Genomic DNA, 14,181 nt, shown 5'->3' with positions numbered 1-14,181 from the left:
AAGGGAGCAAAACGTAATGTGTGTTTTGTTTCTCCTCCACGATGCACACGCTTTTCTGTAGTTTGTATAAGCTTTTCGATTATTTATTTATACAAATGTATAATAATGAGTATTTTTGTAATAAAAATAATATTTATATATTGATTTATAAACGACAACCGTACCTTGACAGGTACACCCCTGTCCCAGTCAAAATTTACAGCGTTGCAAAAAAATTATTCTATATACCGACTCGAAACTTTGTGTATGAATGCCGTACTGAGCCAAATTACCAAAAATAGGAATCAAGTTTTTGAAAAAATAAAAATTTTCCCTGCTCCTGGTACCAATATTCTGGTAAGGCATTAGGTCGCAGATCATTATTTTTGTATTACCATTATTATAAATGCCGTACAAAAGGCTTGGCCAAAAAACTGACTTCCTTGAGTGGTAGGTTTATCTTAACTATGACTCACATATACAGATAATAAGTGACATTGTTATTACATATTGTAGTATTGGTTTATATGTGATTTATGCTAGGTCAAATGATCCGTTAAAAATATCCCATGAGCTTGTAGACTAGAAGTGAACACCAGTACCCGATTCGTGAGCTGGAGATCACAACATCAAATTTTGTTATCTAAATTTTAAGCATCCTTGCACCAACTAAATATGCAACTAAGTTTTTTTATTCGTATCATGTATAACAGTGGACAATGAACAAAAACCAAGACGCAATATGGCTACTGACTACAGGGCTCGAAATTTCTTTATGGATTATTATTATTGTTCTGAAGCTATTTTCTTGTGGCATTTTAAAGTAATTACTGTTTTCATGGGAATAAGCCACACTTAAAGGGGAAAGTAAGTTTATTGATGTTACAATTTCCACTTCGGAAATCGTTCTCAAAATACAAACAGTAAATTAAACAAATTTTGTTTTTTGTTACTTGGTGAAAAATTCTTCTAATAATTTAATTTTGTGTGACTCATTTATTTTGACAATTCAGATACACAATTCAATTTGTCTAAAACCAAACCTAACAATGAACAAGAAAGGGCAAAGAATTGTATTTATAGAATACCTTGTGAATACGATCAGTTTTATTTAGGTAAAACATCAAGGACATTAAATGTTAGAATAAGTGAACATCAATCTTATATTAAAAATAGAGAATTTAATAGATTTCAAATATGTAAACTAGCATGGGATAATGAACATATGGTTCAATGGAATGATTTAAGTATGGTCATAAAAGAAACGGATGGTAAAAAGAGAAAAATCAAAGAAGCGGCTCTAATTATGCTAAATGAGACCAATTTTGTAGCAAATTCCTCGGCAGAATGTAGTAGGATCTGGTTACCCATATTAAAAGAGGAAGTTAATAAAAGGATAATACCAGTATTAGTAAGTCAGTAACATATCGAGGATACATCATTTACGTTTTTTAAATAACAAACATATAAAATCAGAATTTGGTGTTATTGAGAGTAAACTAAATGTACGACCAATTACTTACCATGTCGGGATAGTAATATGAGTTTTTTTTCCTGGTTTTTCCCTTATAATTTACTATGGAATCACTAACCGGAGAATTTTTTTGTCATCATGGCATGTGGTTGTCTTTTTAAAGACGAATTACATGCTATGATTTTTTCTGACGGATTTCTGACGGACAGTGACGGATGACTGAATAAATCTAAGTTAAAGTTGATTTCATGTAATCGAATCAACTATCTTACAAGTAAAGTCGTCCCAGGAACGTAACTCAATAATATTGGCAATATCATTTTAAAGTCGTCTACTTTAAAATACATAATGTATGTCTGAATTGTCAATATAAATGAGTCAGATAAAATTAAATTATTAGAAGATTTTTTCTCTCTCTCTCTTGTCGTTTCCTCATTGCTGAGGATCGTGATTTCCTACAATGCGGGCTGTCAATTCTCTCCATCTCTTGCGATTTTGGGCTGCTCTCATGGACTCGGAAAACGTTTTCCGAGTCCAAGATTTTTTCACCAAGTAACAAAAAACAAAATTTGTTTATTTTACTAATGTATCTTGAGAGCGATTTCTGAAGTGGAAATTGAAACTTGAATAAACTTTCTTTAACCTTTAATTGTGGCTTATTCCATTTAAATAGTATTTACTTTAAAGTGCCACAAGAAAATAGCTTTAGAACAATATTAAGAAACCGTTATGGGCCCGGCGTTATTCAAAATTTTCGGAGATTGGAAATTCTTTACAAGAAACTGGCGCATTGTCAAAATTCAATCAAATTTTTACGAAGATGTAGAGAGAATAACCTAATAACAAAATGCGTCCAGCATATTCAAGCAGAAGGTTGGAAAACATTCTACATAGAGCCAGTTTGTCCATGATCCGCGAAAGGTTGTAATTTCATAGATCTAAGTTATTTTTTGTTGAACAAGATATTGTAAGTATTAAAGATTTGATCTTTGAGTATTTGAAATTTTGATCAAATTATTTGTATTTGCTTTTCAATGTGATTCTGATTAAATTCTGATTTTGATCAAATTATTTTTAGTTTACATATAGTATATAAAAATTCATATAAGAAACAAAGAAATATACATTTAAATAAATTTAATATTCTTTTAGAACAAAACAGTATACACACTTTAGATAACCTTAATAGATATAATGACATATTATCAAATAGACATTTAAATGCAACGGAGAGTTTAATACTGTCAAAGGGTCTAAACTTTGCTGTTACTCATCCATCTATTCCAAAATTAGACATAATAAGCTCTGTGGAAAAAACATCTCAATGTTTACCAATCCACGAAAAGGAAGAATACAGAGTATTATGTAAACTTGAATTGGAAAAGTCTATTAAAATTCAATAAAACATAAGCAAAGATAAACTAAAGGCTATAAGATTGAATATGAACAAGAAAGGACAGAAGGACAAGAAAGAATTGTATTTATAAAATACCTTGTGAATGCGATCACTTTTATTGAGGTGAAACATCAAGGCCATTAAATGTTAAAATAAGTGAATCAACCTTATATTAAAAATAGAGAATTTGATAGATGTCAAATATGTAAACACGCATGGGATAATGAACATAAGGTTCAATGGAATAATTCAAGTATAGTCATTAAAGATACGGACGGTAAAAAGAGAAAAATCAAAGACGCGGCTCTAATTATGCTAAATGAGACCAATTGTGTCGCAAATTCCTTGACAGAGTGTAGTAGGATCTGATTACCCATATTAAAAGGGGAAGTTATTAAAAGGAAAATACCAGTATAAAGTCAGTAACATATTGAGGATACATCATTATATTGGGCCCAAGTACTTGCCCAGTGGTTGTGTAGGGCAGTTGTATGCACTGACAATGGGACGTAGAGGAATATCGGGTTTGTCAATTTTGAGTAGGCCATGTAGATTGTTTTATTGCAACAGGAAGAGAGGTTTTATTGATAATGGCGTTCGTTATTTTCTCCAGATAGGTTGTTAGATTATTAGGAATTGGTCTGTACTCTGGAGTATTATTGAGATTTGAGAGTTTATTAATGTAAAAAGAAGTGTTTAGGATGACGTTGACATTGCCTTTATGGGCGGGAAGAATAACTCGATTTGAATTTGACTGAAGTTCTTTCAGGGCATTTTATAAGCACTGTTAAATATAAGCAAAAATACGCTTTTAACTGATAATGTATTTTAAGTTTATTTAGAGAAATATGCAAAAGTAGAAAAAAAATATAAATTCTATTGTTACTAAAATGAAAACATATTACCTTACAGTGTAATTAAGAATTCGATCTATACTTGTAACCACTGTCATCGGTATCTTTAATTGGATTGTAAATCATGACTGAGTTAATTGCTTTGATGCGATTTTTACGCATCCAGCGTTCTTCTATTTACTTATAACATTTCTGCACACTTGTTTCCAAATTGCAAGAGTAGCAATATTTAGTGCTTTTTGTCATGATTTCAAAACTGCTGTATCACTGTTACCGTTACGTTCAATATTGTTATCGAAGTAAGTTTTGCATATTTTCCAAATATGTTCAATGGAATTAAATTCACAATGGTAAGGGGGTACTCTGAACATATTCATTATGTCCAAAACTATGAATAATCTCGCCTACCTAATAACCTGAAGCCTGAACCTGAAAAACCTACCTGATATTTTCCTAGGAACACTTCGTTACAAGGATGCAATGTTTCATGCAGGATGTTTGACAATATTTTAAATGCAGTATTTACCAGTTATTCCGTGTTAAATATTGCATTCTAATTAAATCTCATTCTTTGTGCGGGAATATTAACCCTAGGTTTCATCATCATCATTTTGGCTCTACAACCCTGTGTGGGTCCTAGCCTCCCCAAGAATTTTTCTCCAGTCGTCATTATCCATCGCCTTCCTCCGCCAAGCACGTATTTCCATATTTCTCATATCTTGGTCTATGTTATCTAGGAATCTTGTTCTGGGTCTTCCTCTTCTTCTTTGACCAATAGGTCTATCAAGGAGAGTTTTTCTAGCTGGGTCGGTTTGCTCCATCCGCATTACATGGCCTACCCACCTCAGACGTCCTATCTTTATGTGTTTTACGATATCTGGTTCCTGGTATATCCTATAGAGTTCGAAGTTGTATCGTCTTCTCCAGACACCATTTTCATTTACCGCTCCATAGATGCGCCTTAGTATTTTTCTTTCGAAACATCCTAACATGTTTTTTGTTAAAGTCCAGGTTTCTGAACCATATGTTAGGACTGGGCGTATTATTGTTTTGTAGAGTTTTACTTTTGTATTTCTTGATATAACTGTCTAACCCTAGGTTTAGTAAGGTTTAATTAGGCCTATCCATTTTTAAGTTATTTGTTCCTCTGTGTAGAAAGTTTAATGTTGAGATGTACCTAAATGGAGTGGTTAATGTTGAGATGTATCTAAATGTAACTACAAGATCAAAGACAGGGATCACAGATGCTGTAAGAAAGTTAGCAGACACGAAATGGAACTGAGTCGTATATATGGTAAAAATGAATGTCTTTACAAAATAAAAAAAAAATCAATTGTGTTGTTTTATACGATTTGTATATCCCTTCGGGGGAAGGGAAAACTTCAACACATATAGAAAAAGTAATTGCGAATTCAGCAGTAAAATTTATGTTAGGAAAACTTTGAAATCGAAGTTGCTATTAGTGTTTTATATTGTTTTGAGTGTTTCTTTGATAACTGAATACTATACCGCGATTACTACACGTAAGAATCAATACAACTACATGGTCAGACGCATCGAAGTCGAAATTGGGAAGTATTCTTCGATATATTTATTTCCATTTTTGCGGCAGCTGCCGATGTTTATTTTTATGTATTTATCTGAATATTTTTAGGTTTGAATATACTTTGTGGCTATTTCACACATTTACTAACCGTATTATATGCACACATTCAAATTTTACAGAAACTGTTGGTTTAGGACGAGATGAATAAAAATAAATGTTTATCTTACGCGTAAACGATTAATCTTACAGTAAGAGCCTTGCGCTTCATGATGGTGTGCTTAATTTTGATACTTGAACACCACTTATTCAGCAAATACGTCAAGAAATCATTTTGGTACAACTAAGTAGGGAGTTCATGAACGATAAAACGATATACATCCGTCTAAGCATACAGATATAGGCGATTTATTCCTATGGTTGAGGTCAGTAGTGACTTAAAAATATGCATATATGAGAACTAGAGATGGGCCATCATTCCAAGTGTACTTCAATATAACAGATCTTTAATTCGATTTTTTAAATAAATTAAATAATTTTATTTTGAATAGCAGTACTTAACACTTTCACCCATGTGTGTACCAGAAGTGATACACAGTGCGCACGAGCTGTGGCTCACGTTTTTCGTTATTTTATGTTTTTGCTGTAAGTATACCAATCGAGAGCCGCTCTTTGCAATACAAGTCTTCATTCAAAAATATCTGGATCAACAGAAAGATGTTTACGAATGTTTTATCGACTATGAGAAAGCATTCGATACTATCAAACATGACAAACTCATAGAACTATTACATCTTACAGGACTTGACACTAAGGACATCCAGATTATAAAAAATCTATATTGGAATCAAACAGCCCACATGAAGAATGGACATATGGTAAGTGAAAACGTAACCACTTCGAGAGGGTTTAGACAGGGCTGTATTCTTTCGCCACTGCTTTTCAACCTGCACACGGAACAAATATTTCTAGAGGCACTGGAAGAGTACAATGAGGGCATCAAAATTAATGGCGTACCAATAAGTAATTTTCGAGATGCAGATGATACTGTTATACTGGCCGATAACATCGAAGATTTACAGATGATGCTAAATAGAGTAAATACAACTGGCAACCAATTTGGACTGAAGATCATTAGAAAGAAAACTAAATTTATGGTGATCAGTAAAAAGAACATTCAAGATATCGACCTGAATATTGAAGCCGAACGTATTGAAAGAGTACACCGATTTAAATATCTGGGATATACAGTAAATGATAAGTGGGACCCAGAGGTTGAGATTAAGATCAGAATTGAAATAGCAAGATCCAAATTTATCAAAATGAGAAAGCTCTTAAGCAACCGCCACCTAAGCGTTAACCTCCGATGGCGCGCCACGAAATGCTACGTACTCTCTACGCTACTTTCTGGAGTTAAAGGGTGGACGTTAACAGCAGCAACTATAAAGAAGTTAGCGGCTCTAGAAATGTGGCTGTATCGACGCATACTGAGAATACCTTGGACAGACAGAATGGCCAACACAGAGGTATTAAGACGAATGGGTAAATAAGTGGAATTGTTAACAACTGTTAAAAGGAGGAAAGCGTTATACCTGGGCCATATGTTCCGTAATGATAAGTACAGTCTGCTACAGCTTATCGTGGAAGGCAAGATTGAAGGTAGAAGAGGTTTGGGCAAAAAGAAGAAATCCTGGCTGAGAAACTTGAGAGAATGGTTTCAAATACCAGAAGCTGGGAACATAATACATGCGGCACAAAACAGATAAACCTATCGTTTGATGATCGCCAACCTTCGGTAGAAGACGGCACATAAAGAAGAATAAAATAAGTTCACGCTATTCAATAAAAAGTCTTTCATGCTTATTAAGTCTTCTTATGACAGCTTGAAAGCTTTTCGAAATAATTCTCGCAAATTGGAAGTAAGATCAATATGTGTTATGCAGACGGTACCTCTTAAAGGAACTTTTAGCTTGTTTTTCCGTCGCATAATATATCAGTTCCTGTGAATGCAGGAACATAATCTACTTAATAGTACATAGAACATAATGTAAAAGCAATATTAAGAGAACAACCTCCCAGTAGAGCCTCTAGCTGATTTTGTTATTTTCATTTGAATAATATATACAAATAAGTCAGTGTTCAAAGTTATTTAACCACTGGAAACACGAAAAAAAGAAGCAGCACAATATACAGTCATTTTTATCGCAAGATTTCATTTTCTGTAACGGCACTGATCACTGGCCCTTGTGAGAGTGACAAACTTAAAAAATAATTTTTAAATATATTTTTTATCCAATCTAATTTAGTTTTTTTTTGTCTCATCTATTTTTAGGATTTTTGGATTAAAATTAAAAGGTTTTATGTCGGAAAGATCATGCACCGATGCTATATTTATAATGAGACAAGGGAGGCAAGATCAATATGCAAAAAATCTGCATATCTATGTTTTGTGGACCTTAAAAAGGCATTTTACAGGGTCACGTTAGAGCACGTTTTCCACTTATTGCCATGAAGATTGCCATGATGATTACTAACACTTGAAACGACTAGGCATTACAAGAAAAAGATCCACTTATTATACTAAAGAGTCTAGGAATAGTCAAAACGATCGAAAATATCTACCAAAACAACACAATAAAAGCAAATTCTTGTCTTTCAGTTTAATTTTTTTCTTTTTACCACTAAAAAACTTTCTTCTAAGTATCTTCATATTTTCATTTTTCTTAATCCAGCAAGCAACAACTGCTGTAAATTCCATGAAAGACAATAATCAGTAAAACCCGATCTAGGAGTTGGGAAAAAGGACCCAATGTGGGTACACGTTAACTCTTCACCAATTAGCACAAATTCCCTCGTAAATAGTAAACTCATCAACGCAATAAAAGTAAGAATTTTAAAACAGACTCGAAGAAATTTGCAAATCAATCACTAGCCTAGCTACACCCGTAGCAAAATGGTTGAAAACCGCTAAGGTTCGATAATTATTTAAAAGAACAATCCAAGTCCGAATGTAAATTAAATAAGGCTTGGGGACTATTTCAGATATAACCGAAAATAGCTCATGCTTACAAATATTTTCATTAAAAAGTTCACTATTAAAAAACTATGCAGCTGAATTTTCAGAGTTTAAATCCGTTTAGATTGGCAGATACGTCTAATAAGCCACTCATCGGGAGACATCCGATATAAATATATCAGTTAAATTTTAAAGCAATTCGCTTAAAATAATTTCTGAATTTAAGAGATCAACAAAAAATGTAACAGACAACAGACCTTAAGGCAAAAATGCTGGTGATGAGTTTACACATCTGCGGTGATGAGTTTAGCGATCTCCAAAGAATGTCGATGATCAGTTTGATATATCTCTAAGGGTCTAGTAATTTTATTGGGGGCAATAAAGGGAATAGTTTGTGCACGTCCCCCGATGTTACCTTTACTTTTTAATACGGTCTTGGAACTTGTCTTTAGAATGGAAAACAAAAGTTATAGAAATTGACGGTGAATACCTAAACAACTGTCGTCAATGATATAGTCATTTAAGCTGGATTTTTATAAACAGCAAAGAAAATAATAAAGAAAAGAAGAAAAGTTGGATGAATGACAATATACTGCAACTCATGAAAGAGAGAAGAATCTCAAAGGATAAGAAAAGGATGTATAAAAATATTCTGAGACAAATAAGAACCGAAATACGAAAGGCCAAAGAAAATTGTTTAAAAAAACAGTGTGAAAAGATAGAATTGTTGAAAGAAAAACACAATACATTTATTATGCATCAAAAGATAAAACAAGCAACTGCAAGATCAACAGGGGAAGTTCATCACAGATAAATATCAAGAAATATGCGTATGGACCAAATACGTACAAGAACTCCTTGAGGTCTGAACTACCTCTGTCCTACATATGTAATGACCACTCACCAATCACATCAGATGAAGGAGAAAAAGCAGTATCACAACTAAAAGATGGCAAAGCTCCTGGACCTGACAAAGCATATGCTGAACTCATAAAGCTATTTAACATCGACAGTACTCAACGACTAACAAAAATATTCAATGAAATATATTTAAACGGAGGAATACCAAGATCATGGTTGAAGTCAACGTTTATTGCTCTACCAAAGACAACAAAATCCGTATCCTGCAATGATTTCCAGACCATCAGCTTAATAAGGCATATTTTAAAGTTATTTCTAAAAATCATACATCAAAGGATATATATAGACTATGCGAAGAAAAAATCAGCATTACAAAATTTGGTTTTCGGAACCCAGTGGGTACGAGAGAGGCTCACTTTAGCATACAAGTGCTATTTCAACGATGTAGAGATATGAATTGTGATATTTATGCATGCTTCATTGATTACCATAAAGTGTTTGATACAGTAAAACACAAGCTGTTGGAGATATTAACAAATATTGGAATAAACGCCTGTGATCTAAGAATTATTAGCAATATTTACTGGAATCAAACATCGTCTATCCGTACAGAGGCAGGAGAATCCGATGATATCAAAATCAAACATGGAATCTGACAAGGATGTATACTATCACTCTTACTGTTTAACATATACTCTGAGGAAATTTTTCAAGAAGCAGTAGAGGATTCGAGGGTTTTGAGGGGTTTTTGAGGGCCCTCGAATCCTCGATCAAAACTACGAAACAATATAGTCCTGATTGCAGACGATTTGGGATAAATAAAGAAAATGTTAGAAGAACTTAGTAGAGCCTTTCATAAAATAGGTACAAAAATGAATATAACAAAAACAAAATATATGACGAACTTAGTACCAAGTAAACACCTTGAAATAAAAATGAAGAAATAGAACTGGTAGACAAATATATATCTGGGTCACGAAATTAGGATAAGTAAGGACAATCAAACAACCGAAGTATCCAGAAGAATAATACAAGGATGGGCAGCATATGGAGCTCTTAGGAACGTTTTTAAAAGTGACATCCCAACTAATATGAAGAAAAAAGTTTTCAACCAATGATGCTACCTGTTATGACCTATGGTGCAAAAACATTATCGCTCACAAAGAAAAACGCACAAAAACTAAGAGTAGCGCAGAGAAGAATGGAGCGATCAATGATAGGGGCCACTCTGCGAGACAGGATTAGAAACGAAGATCTACGAGCTAAGACCAAAGTCATAGACGTAATAAAAGAAGATGTAACTTAAAATGAAAATGGGCTGGACACGTTGCCAGAATGAAGGACGGAAGATGGCAAGACGACTTACGAAAGACAACAAAAAACTGGATACAGCAAGCACAGGATAGAACACTTTGGAGACAAACAGGGGAGGCAGCAGTGGATTAAGAGAGGCTGATGATAATGATGAGTAGAGAATGATATAACCGGAATTCGAATTAACGGAGAATGTATCAATAACATCACATATGACCCGGTGGTTTTTGCTGACAGCTATGAAGCTTACCAGGAGTTAATAAATAGAATCATAGAAGAGAGTCAGAGATATGAACTTTCACTAAACATTCTTCTTCTTCGCGTGCCATATTATAATTATCCGACGTTGGCGATCACCATTGCGAAGGCTTCTCGATCTTCTGCAATATGGAATAATTGTCCTGCATTTGATATCTGTGTCCATTCACGAATGTTTTTTAACCAAGAAACTTGATTTCTTCCTACACCTCTACGGCCCTCTATTTTGCCTTTAAGGATCAGTTGTATTATTTTATATCGACTTCCCCTCACTATATCTACCCGATAAGACATTTTTCGATGTTTAACAGTCTTTAGCAGTTCTCTATCTTTGTTGACGCTCCTTAGTATTTCTTCATTAGTTTTCTTTGCAGTCCAAGGTATGTTTAGCATTCGTCTATGGACCCACATTTCCCATATTTTAATTTTGTTCATGATCGCTACTTTTAGCGTCCACACTTCTGCACTATACAAAAGTATGGACCAAGCACTTAACCATTATTTGCCTTAGTTTTAAACTGAGATGATTATTGCAAAGAAATGACTTCATTTTTATAAAAGTAGTTTTAGTCATTGCTATTCTACGTTTTATTTCTATGTCTGGTACTAGTTGGTCCATTATCACAGTTCCCAAATATGTCATTTTGTGAACTTTCTCAACTTTGACTCCGTTTAATTGAAGCTTTGCATCGGCATGTGGGTCACGACTAAACACTAAAAATTTGGTTTTGTTTGAGTTTATTTTAATGCCCATTTCCTCTACTACCTCATGAATACGATCAAGCAGAATTTGGAGACTTTCAATATTATCCGACAGAATTACTGTATCGTCTGCATATCTAATCACATTAAGTGAACATTAAGAAAACCAAATGTACGACGATCTCTAAGAAGGAACAGCAAATTAAAAGAATTAGTGTTAATGGTCAACCAATAGAAGGAGTAAAAACACACCTACCTTAGTACAAACATCGATGAAAATTGGGACCATTCACTAGAAATACAATGTAGGATAGAGACAGCAAGATCCACATTTTAAAAAATGCCTAAGCTACTCAACGGTAACGATTTATCAGTACCCATAAAAATCATGTTACTACGATGTTATATCTTTTCTATACTATTGTACGCGGTTGAGTCGTGGACTCTTACCGACGCTACCTGCAAGAAAAATGAGGCTTTCGAAATGTGGCTTTATCGTCGAATCCTGAAGATATCCTATACCGACCACGTTACTAATCAGGACGTTTAATTAAGAACGCAAAAAGGTAGCTAGCTATTAACCACAATAAAAATAGCCAAGATCGAATACCTCGGTCACATTATGAGGAATAGCGAAAGATATGGATTGCTGCAATTAATTCTACAAAAAAAGTAGAGGAAAAACAATGACCAGGAAGGCGAAGAATTTCCTAGCTGAAAAATCTACGTACGTGGTTCAACACAGTAACCACAAATCTTTTCAGAGCAGCAGTTTGCAAAATACATATTGCCATGATGGTCGCCAACATCCAAAACTGATAGGCACTACAAGAAGAAGAAGAAAGAAAATAATACATGAACTCATCGAGATAACCAAAAAAATTGGTTTAAATGTAAAAGTGTCTAAGATTAAAATAATGACAAATTTAGTATCCAACCAATACATTTACATCAACCGAAAAAAACAGAACTGGTAGATACATATAAATATCTGAACATGAGATTAGGATTTGCAGAGATAACCAAACACAATAATTAAAATAACGAACATGTTTTGGATGAAAAACTACAATAATCATTTGAACTACAAAAAAAACTCAAAAAATATCTGAAAAGAAAAGTATATGATCCATTTTCAACATACGAAGTAGAAACACCCGAATAAAAGCTTCAGCTGAGAATGATACATTGGAAAATTAAACGATCTATGCTGGAAATAAAAAGACAAAACTAAAACGAGGAGATAGGAATAAAGATTAAGGTGACTGACATCATTAAACGAATAGACACACTAAAATTGAGATGAGCGGGAGACAAAGCGAGAATGGCAAATGGACTAAAGGCTCTTAGAACGGAGAACACATGACGACAAACGCAGTGGGCGACCACCAGCACGATAAGCTGACGACTTAAAGACAATAAATGGGAGCGACCCAGGATATATGGGGATTGAAACAAGGGGACGAGGCTTATTTATTTTCAGCAGTGTACCTTCAAAGCTAGATGATGATGAACGTCATGTTATAATATTATAAGTAAAGTATCTTTTTCTACAAAAGTCTACAAAAGTTCTTTATTAAGCAAGTCATTAAAAAACGAGAATTGTATTTTAATATGCATAATATACAAATAAGAGTTAAATAATCAATATGCCTAATGATTAAAAAAAAGATAAGATATAATAAGTAGGTTACCATCGCATATACATATAAACTAAGTGTAATTACCTACAAAATGGATATCTAGATTTTTTATAGTTAATCTAGCATTACAGGAATTATTTTTTCTGTAAAGCTTTCCAGGCATTTGACGTTTCGATTTCCACTTCGGAAATAGTTCGGAAATCGCTCGCAAAATACAAAATATTAATAAATTAAACAAATTTTGGTGATGTTGCTTTTTAAAAAAGTTTTTTATTTAATCTAAAAACGACAAACGTAAACAAACATATACAATCTGTCAAAAGTGTCAAAACAATATGGCCGAAGTGAGGTCGTTTTTAGTCACGTGATGCCCTCTCCATAGATTCTAACTCGATGATATAGATGAGTCTACTGGAGATAAAAATAAACCTGCAGTCGTGACTTTTTATAATATGACCAAAGTTAACCAGCTTTATCATCACAATAATGTTGCACTCAACACTAGACGTTGGCCGATGGTACTGTTCTACAATATGGTAAACATTTCAGCAATAAATGCTCTTTGGATTTACAAATATCACAATCATATTAATGAGAAGATATCACATGTTCGGTTCTTGGAAAACCTGAGTTGGGAGTTGATCAAACCTCAAATCGAACGAAGATATCAAAATTCAAACATTTTAAGGCAGGTACGATAACGTGCAAAGCTGCTGCTTGGTATTAAGGAAGATGAAGAGCCAGCCGAAGCTAGAACCTGATCCCGAGGAAGATGTTATGTATGAAAAAGGGTTCGGGATAAAACCATCAGAAAATTTTGTTAAAAAAAAACGAAGGGTTAAATGTGTATTGTTATTGTATTCATATTCATCATTCGTATTTATATTCATAAATTTGACTCCTCTTCTTTTCATGTGTCTCCCATTATTATATACTTGGTTTTCTCTTGGCTTTTTCTTAGTTTCATTGTTTTACTTTATTTGTTATATTTATATATTTTTTTGTAAGTGATCCGCCTGACAACCTAGTTTTACTACAAACATTTTTTTTCTATCGTACTTCATCCTGGGTTTGTTCTAAACTCAGTGTCACGCGCCGTTTTTTTTTCTTTAAGCTCTTGCTTATCCCTTAAAAAATTCAT

At 33.6% G+C, this 14,181-nt stretch overlaps 1 protein-coding gene across 2 annotated transcripts in view; it reads right to left on the bottom strand.

Moving 5' to 3' along the window:
* Pde8 (phosphodiesterase 8) overlaps positions 1–14,181 on the bottom strand; it is a 1,030,175-nt gene that overhangs the window by 745,452 nt on the left and 270,542 nt on the right. The gene's annotated exons all lie outside the window — the stretch shown is intronic.

Source organism: Diabrotica undecimpunctata, chromosome 8 (assembly GCF_040954645.1).
Source record: "Diabrotica undecimpunctata isolate CICGRU chromosome 8, icDiaUnde3, whole genome shotgun sequence".
NCBI lineage: Eukaryota > Metazoa > Arthropoda > Insecta > Coleoptera > Chrysomelidae > Diabrotica > Diabrotica undecimpunctata.
The sequence above is the reverse complement of the archived record's forward strand: the minus strand, read 5'-3'. Positions and strand labels throughout refer to the sequence as shown.